The following is an 8381-nucleotide window of genomic DNA, read 5'->3' on the forward strand; positions in this document are numbered from 1 at the left end:
AGAGACTGGGGGGAGAGAGAGAGAGAGACTGGGGAGAGAGAGAGAGAGACTGGGGGGACGAGAGAGAGAGACTGGGGGAGAGAGAGAGAGAGAGACTGGGGGGAGAGAGAGAGAGAGAGACTGGGGGGAGAGAGAGAGAGACTGGGTAGGGGGAGGGAGGGAAGAGACTGGTGGGGGAGGGAGGGAGAGACTGGGGGGGGAGGGAGGGAGAGAGAGAGACTGGGGGGGAGAGAGACTGGGGGGAGAGAGAGAGAGAGACTGGGGGGAGAGAGAGAGAGAGACTGGGGGAGAGAGAGAGACTGGGGGGAGAGAGAGAGAGAGAGAGGACTGGTGGGGGAGGGAGGGAGAGACTGGTGGGGAGGGAGGGAGAGACTGGTGGGGGAGGGAGGAGAGACTGGTGGGGGAGGGAGGGAGAGACTGGGGGGGGAGGGAGGGAGAGACTGGGGAGGGAGGGAGAGAGAGAGACTGGGGTGGAGGGGAAGAGAGAGAGAGACTTGGGGGGAGAGACACACCGGGGGGGCAGAGAGAGAGAGAGAGAGAGAGAGAGAGAGGGGGGGTAGCGAGAGTGACGGGCAGCGAGAGCGACCGGTGGAGAGGGGGAGCGAGAGCGACAAGGGGAGTGGGCTCTGGGATAGTGTGTGCCCACCTTGCACCTAGTTACCTGATCCCTCAAGTACTGAGAATGTTGTGGTTGGAAGGCAGTGTTGAGGTTCCTGTACCAGGTCATGTTGGCTGGTTCTGCGCTGATTGGCATTTTTAAGACTTCCACAGTGCCCATCAATATTGGCCACTGATTCTGTCACCAGTCTGAAATCAGAATATAGCTCAGTCCTGCCCGTGCTTCTTGTGAATTTGTTTGTTTTACTCTGATGAATGCAACTGCAGAATTCCCGTCAGATGGTTTTTTGAAGTCCTGCTATTATAATTTTGTGATTGTTAATACTTTTCCCTCATTCTGTACTTAATGGAAGGACAGGATTGGAGTTGTGTGAAGCAGCTGACTGTGACACAGTATTGCATCATTTGTCCTCCTGTGTTCGGGTGTATTCAGTGCTCAGAACCCAATGCTATTGCAATGATGCAGAATCAAACTAGATGTGTCATATGTCATTTTGTTTGAGGTTGCGATCACTTGACTTAAATGACTTTCAGTTTCTCCCCTGTCATTGTTACCTTTGAACTTTTTATGTTCTGGCTAGAAGGGAGTGTTTTGTAAGTTTGATTTTATTTTGAAAAAACCCTTGCAACGATATATCATGTTTATCATCACCTGAACAGCTGGTGCTTTACCAGAATAAAAACAGAAAATGCTGTAAACATTCAGCAGGTCAGGCAGCATCTGTGGAGAGAGAAACAGAGTTAACGTTTCAGGTCGATAACCTTTTATCAGAACCGTGTTATTTACTTAGAGGGCCAATAGACATTGCAGCCATTCCATGGAATTTTTTGAGGATGTAACTGGTAAAATAGATAAGGGAGAACCAGTGGATGTGGTGTATTTGGACCTTCAAAAGGCTTTTGATAAGGTCCCGCATTAAGAGATTATCGTGTAAAGTTAAGGCAACGTGGGATTGGGGGCAAGGGTACTGACTTGGATAGAGAACTGGTTGGCAGACAGGAAGCAAAGAGTTGGAATAAATGGGTCTTTTCCGAGTGGCAGGCAGTGACTAGTGGGGGTACCGGCAGGGATCGGTCCTTGGACCCCAGCTATTCACAATATATATTAATGATCTAGACGAGGGAACTAGATGTAATATCTCCAAGTTTGCAGACGACACAAAGCTGGGCGTGTGTGCTGTGAGGAGGATGCCGAGAAACTCCAGGATGATTTGAGACAGGTTGGGTGATTGGGCAGAAGCATGGCAGATGCAATATAACGTGGATAAATATGAGGTTATCCACTTTGGTGTCAAAAACAGGAAGGCAGATTATTATCTGAATGGCAATAGATTGGGAGAAGGGGAAGTGCAACGAGACCTGGGTGTCCTTGTGCACCATAGAAACATAGAAGATAGGAGCAGGAGTAGGCCATTCGGCCCTTCGAGCCTGCTCCGCCATTCAACGAGATCATGGCTGATCATCCAAACCCTAGCACCTGGTCCCTACACCGACAGCCATCCCACCCAAGCCCTATCCCCGTAACCCCACGTATTTAATCCCCCCTAACACTAAGGGCCAATTTTTATCATGGCCCATCAACCTAACCCGCACATCTTTGGACTGTGGGAGGAAACCGGAGCACTCGGAGGAAACCCACGCAAACACGGGGAGAATGTGTGTGTGGAGTTTGCACAGTCACCCGAGGCCAGATTTGAACCCGGGTCCCTGGCGCTGTGAGGCAACAGTGCTAACCACTATGCCACCAGTCGCTGAAGGTAAGCATGCAGGTGCAGCAGGCGGTTAAGAAGGCACATGGTATGTTGGCCTTCGTAGCGAGAGGGTTTGAGTACAGGAGGAAGGATGTCTTGCTGCAGTTATACAGGGCCTTGGTGAGACCACACCTTGAGTATTGTGTGCAGTTTTGGTCACCTTATCTGAGGAAGGATGTTCTTGCCATGGAGAGAGTGCAGCGAAGATTCACCAGACTGATACCTGGGATGGCAGGAATGACGTATGAGGAGAGATTGGGTCGATTAGGCTTATATTCGCTAGAGTTTAGAAGAATGAGAGGGGATCTCATTGAAACTGATAAAACTCTAACAGGACTAGACATATATTCAAGAAGGAGTTAGATATATTTCTTAAGGCTAAAGGGATCAAGGGATATGGGGAGAAGGCAGGGACAGGGCACTGAATTTGGATGATCAGCCATGATCTCATTGAATGGCGGAGCAGGCTCGAGGGGCCGAATGGCCTACTCCTGCTCCTATCTTCTATGTTCATGCAAAACCAACCATCATAGAAACATAGAAGATAGAAGCAGGAGTAGGCCATTCGGCCCCTCGAGCCTGTTCCGCCATTTAATGAGATCATGGCTGATCATCCAAATTCAGTAACCGGTCCCTGCTTTCTCCCCATACCCCTTGATCCCTTTAGCCTTAAGAAATATATCTAACTCCTTCTTGAATATATTTAATGAATTGGCCTCTACTGCCTGGTGTGGTAGAGAATTCCACAGGTTCACCACTCTCTGGGTGAAGAAATTCCTCCTCATCTCAATCCTAAATGGCTTACCCCTTATCCTTAGACTGTGACCCCTGGTTCTGGACTCCGCTGCCATCGGGAACATCCTGCATCCAGTCTGTCTAGTCCAGTTAGAATTTTATCAGTTTCAATGAGATCCCCTCTCATTCTTCTAAACTCGAGCGAGTATAAGCCTAATCGACACAATCTCTCCTCATACGTCATTCCTGCCATCCCAGGTATCAGTCTGGTGAATCTTCGCTGCACTCTCTCCATGGCAAGAACATCCTTCCTCAGATAAGGTGACCAAAACTGCACACAATACTAAGGTGTGGTCTCACCAAGGCCCTGTACAACTGCAGCAAGACATCCTTGCTCCTGTACTCGAATCCTCTCGCTATGAAGGCCAACATACCATTTGCCTCCTTAACCGCCTGCTGCACCTGCATGCTTACCTTCAGTGACTGGTGCACAAGGGCACCCAGGTCTAATTGCACTTCCCCTTTTCCCAATCTATTGCCGTTCAGATAATCTGTGTTCCTGTTTTTGCCTCTGAAGTGGGTAACCTCGCATTTATCCACATTGGGCAGATGCATGGCAAATGCAGTATAATCACCCAACCTGTCCAAATCATACTGGAGTTTCTCTGCCTCCTCCTCACAGCACACACACCCACCCAGCTTTGTGTCGTCTGCAAACTTGGAGATATTGCATCTAGTTCCCTCGTCTAGATCATTTAGATATATTGTGAATAGCTGGGGTCCTAGCACCGATCCCTGCGGTACCCCACTAGTCACTGCCTGCCACTCGGAAAAAGACCCATTTATTCCAACTCTTTGCTTCCTATCTGCCAACCAGTTCTCTATCCAAGAAGGTACCTTACCCCCAATCCCGTGTGCTTTAACTTTGCACGCTAAGCTCTTATGCAGGACCTTATCAAAAGCCTTCTGAAAGTCCAAATACACCACATCCACTGGTTCTCCCTTCTCTATTCTACCAGTTACATCCTCAAAAAATTCCAGTAGATTAGTCAAGCATGATTTACCTTTTGTAAATCCATGTTGACTTTGTCCGATCCTGTCGCTGTGTTCCAAGTGCTCTGCTATTACATCTTTTATAATGGACTCTAGCATTTTCCCCACTACCGATGTCAGACTTACTGGTCTATAATTCCCCATTTTCTCTACCACCTTTTTTAAATAGTGGGGTTACATTAGCTACCCTCCAATCCATGGGAACTGTTCCAGAGTCTCTAGAATTTTGGAAGATGATCAGCAATGCATCTACTATTTCTAGGGCCACTTCCTTATAGGGTTCAATTCCTCCCTCTCATTAGACCCTATGTTCCCCGACATCTCTGGGAGGTTATTTGTGTCCTCCTTTGTGAAGACAGCACCAAAGTATGTATTTAATTGGTCTGTCATTTCTTTGTTCCCCATTATAAATTCCCCTGATTCTGACTGCAAGGGACCTACGCTTGACTTCACCAATCTTTTTCTCTTCACATATCTATAGAAGCTTTTACAGTCAGTTTTGATGTTCCCAGCAAGCTCACTCTCAATCTATTTTCCCCCTCTTAATTAATCCCTTTGTCCTCCTTTGCTGAATCCTAAACTGCTCCCAATCCTCAAGTTTGCTGCTTTTTCTGGCCAAATGATATGTCCTTTCCTTGGATCCTATGCTATCCCTAATTTCCCTTGTTAGCCACGGTTGCGTCACCATTTTTAATTTTATGCCAAACAGGGATGAACAAATTCTGTAGTTCATCCATGCGATCTTTAAATGTTTGCCATTGCCTATCCACCGTCAACCCTTTAAGTAACTATTCCCAATCCATCCTAGCCAACTCGTGCCTCATACCATCATAGTTTCCTTTATTTAAATTCAGGACCCTGGTCTCTGAGTCAACTACTTCACCATTTTAATGAAGAATTCTATCATATTATGATCGCTCCTCCCCAAGGGGCCTCGCACAACAAGATTGCTAATTAATCCTTTCTCATTACATAATATCCAGTCTAAGATGGCCTGATCTCTAGTTGGTTCCTTGACATATTAGTCCAGGAAACCATCCCATATACACTCTAGGAATTCCTCCTCCACAGTATTGTTACTAATTTGGTTAGCCCAATCTATATGTAAATTAAAGTCACCCATGATAACTGCTGTGCCCTTATTGCATGCGTCTCTAATTTCCCGTTTAATGCCATCCCCAACCTCAGCATTACTGTTTGGGGGTCTGTATACAACTCCCATTAACGTTTTCTGCCCCTTGGTATTTCTCAGCTCTGCCCATACAGATTCCACATCATCAGAGCTAATATCCTTCCTTACTATTGTGTTAATCTCTTTGACCAGCAATGCTACCCCACCTCCTTTTCCTTTTTTCCTGTCTTTCCTGAATATTGAATACCCCTGGATGTTGAATTCCCAGACTTGGTCATCCTGGAGCCATGTCTCCGTAATCCCAATTATATCATATCCGTTTACATCTATTTGCGCAGCGAATTCATCCACCTTATTACGAATGCTCCTCACATTAAGACACAAAGTCTTCAGTGATTAATTGAATAACCAGTTAATCTGCTTTGGGAGGATGTTGGCCATGACACTGGGAGAAATCCCTGTGGTTGTTTGTGTAGCACCCTGGGATCTTGAAACACCCATCTGAACCACTGACACTGCTAGCCAAGATCACGGTTTCATGCCCCGTGCACAGGACAACACCTGGCCTGACTCTCAATACTGCCCTGGAGTCCTCAAATCCTTTAAGATGCTCCTTAAAACCTACCTCTTTCACCAAGCTTTTGGTCACCTGCCCTAATTTATCCTTATGTGGATCGCTGTGGAAATTTTTTTTTATTTTGTCTTAAAATACTCCTGTGAAGCGCCTTGGGACATTTTACTAAGTTAAAGGCACTATATAAATACAAGTCGTTGTTGAGTGTACTTGAACTCAGTCACGAGAATATTCAAGACAGAGATCGATAGATCTTTGGATACTAAGGGAACCAAGGGATATGGGGGTCGGACGGGAAAGTGGAGTTGAGGTAAAAGATCAGCCATGATCTTACTGAATGGCAGAGCAGGCTCGAAGGGCCAAATGGCCTACTCCTCCTCCTATTTCTTATGTTCTTATGAACCCACTATCTTCTCTGGCTCTGAGGCAAGGGAGTTGCCAACTGAGCCAGGCTGATAGCTTTACCGAAAGTACTGTATACAGGAAACTCGATTTACCGGCACCTAAATAACCGGAAATCTCTGTTAACCGGCAAAATTCAGGAGTAGGTTCAGGTAAGTTTTACTTCATATTAGTGGCCGTTCCTGGATCTGTGGCCGTGTAACCGGGGTTCCTGTACCTGTTGCTAAGCAACAGGGACGCTTGGATCTGTGGCCGTGTACGGGGCTCTCGTACCTTTTGCTATACCTCTGTAATCCGGACTTTTTGATAAACCGGCACCGCGCCGGTCCCGTCGGTGCCGGATAAAAAAAAGTGTTTCTTTGAGTTATCCGGAGGTGAACCATCCGGCAAGCTGGAGCCACCGGCAAAAATCAGGAGCCGTTTTTTATTCTTTGCTTTTTTTTCCCCAGTCAAGCACGGCAAGGTCTGTAGCTATAGCAACAGCTTTAGTTACAGACGCTTGCAGCTGCAGCCGATTGTTTAGAAGCTGTTGCTAAGCAACAGTGTTTGTTGTCAGATACGGAGATGAGAATCTCCGTATCTTTCAACATTAACTCTAGAGTGTCCGGCAGTTTTGAGGGAACGGCAGTAGCTCGGTCCCGTCGGTGCCGGATAGCACAAAGTTTCCTGTACTGCTGCTTTGCAGGGTACAACATTCCTTCATACATTGTAACACATTTAAATTATTCTGTCTCCTACTCTAATTTATTCTTTCCCAGAAGCTCAAAACTAGGAAGCTCCTTCCTTTCCCTCTGTCTTTCCTTTTGTGTGACAACTGCAGGCTTTTAGAAACATAGAAGCATAGAAAAATAGGAGCAGGAGTAGACCCTTCGAGCCTGTTCCGCCATTCAATATGATTGTGGCTGATCCTCTATCTCAATACCATGTTCTGCTCTCTCCCCATACCCCTTGATGCCTTTTGTGTCTAGAAATCTATCTATCTATCTCCTTAAATATATTCAGTGACTTGGCCTCCACAGCCTTCTGTGGTAGAGAATTCCACAGGTTCACCACCCTCTGAGTGAAGAAATTTCTCCTCATCTCAGTCCTAAATGTCCTACCCCGTATCCTAAGACTGTGACCCCTCGTTCTAGACCCCCCCCCCCCCCCCCCCCCCCCCCAAAGCCAGGGGAAACACCCTCCCTGCATCCAGTCTGTCTAGCCTGATCAGAATTTTAAAACCCAAGTTTGGCATTGCTACCTTCTGATTTACCTCAGCTCCTGTTCTTTCTGACCTCTGTCTGTTGTGGTATAGTTGCGGTATAGACCATAACCTCCCATCTGGCCTCCCCTATTTTCTCAACTCCTATCTATTTGGAACTACACTCTTGCAGAAGTATGATGTGTTGTATACATTATGCGTTGGTAACTATAGAACATTCATATACAGGTTGAGTGTCCCGAATCCGGCAACCTCGGGACCGAGGCCGAGCCGGTTTTCGTGTTTTTCCAGACTTCGGAACGTGTTTCTGATGCCCGAAGTCCAGAAATATTACAGCCTGGGCTCTGGCGTTTCCGGACTGCAGACATCAGAAACACGTTCCGAGTCCAGAAATGCCTGGGCTCGGCTGGCGGCCGAAACAGGGTGTCCGGATTACGGAACATTTTTTGGATTCCGGACGACCCTGCCACCAATCGTCGCGGATTCTGGGAGACCCCGGATTCCGGAACTCCGAAGTTTGGGCGCTCTGCCTGTAATATGTTTGTATGTTGAAAGATTATATGGCTTGCATATGTACTGTCTGTTGCAGAGGATCAATGCTCCTTTATAACACACAGGGTGATCCACAATCTATGGTGTGATGCAAAGCATTAACAACTCGGATTAAGATGACATCAATAAATGGGAAGAGTGAAGTTCAACCAATGTCATCCTACACCTGAAAGTTGATTACTGACTTAGAATTCACTTCGAGTGTGTTTAAATATTTCAAACTTTGAATGTTAGTGTTTTTGCTGGAGAAATAAACAGAGGTCATCGCTTAGTCATTTGGTGATATTACAGTGATAAGGAATTTATTTATTGGTACTATTGGGGGAGACATTGCACCTTCTCTGTATCAAACAATTTCCTTCA

Source organism: Somniosus microcephalus, chromosome 29, assembly GCF_052327205.1.
Source record: "Somniosus microcephalus isolate GS21.2 chromosome 29, FLI_Smic_1.0, whole genome shotgun sequence".
NCBI lineage: Eukaryota > Metazoa > Chordata > Chondrichthyes > Squaliformes > Somniosidae > Somniosus > Somniosus microcephalus.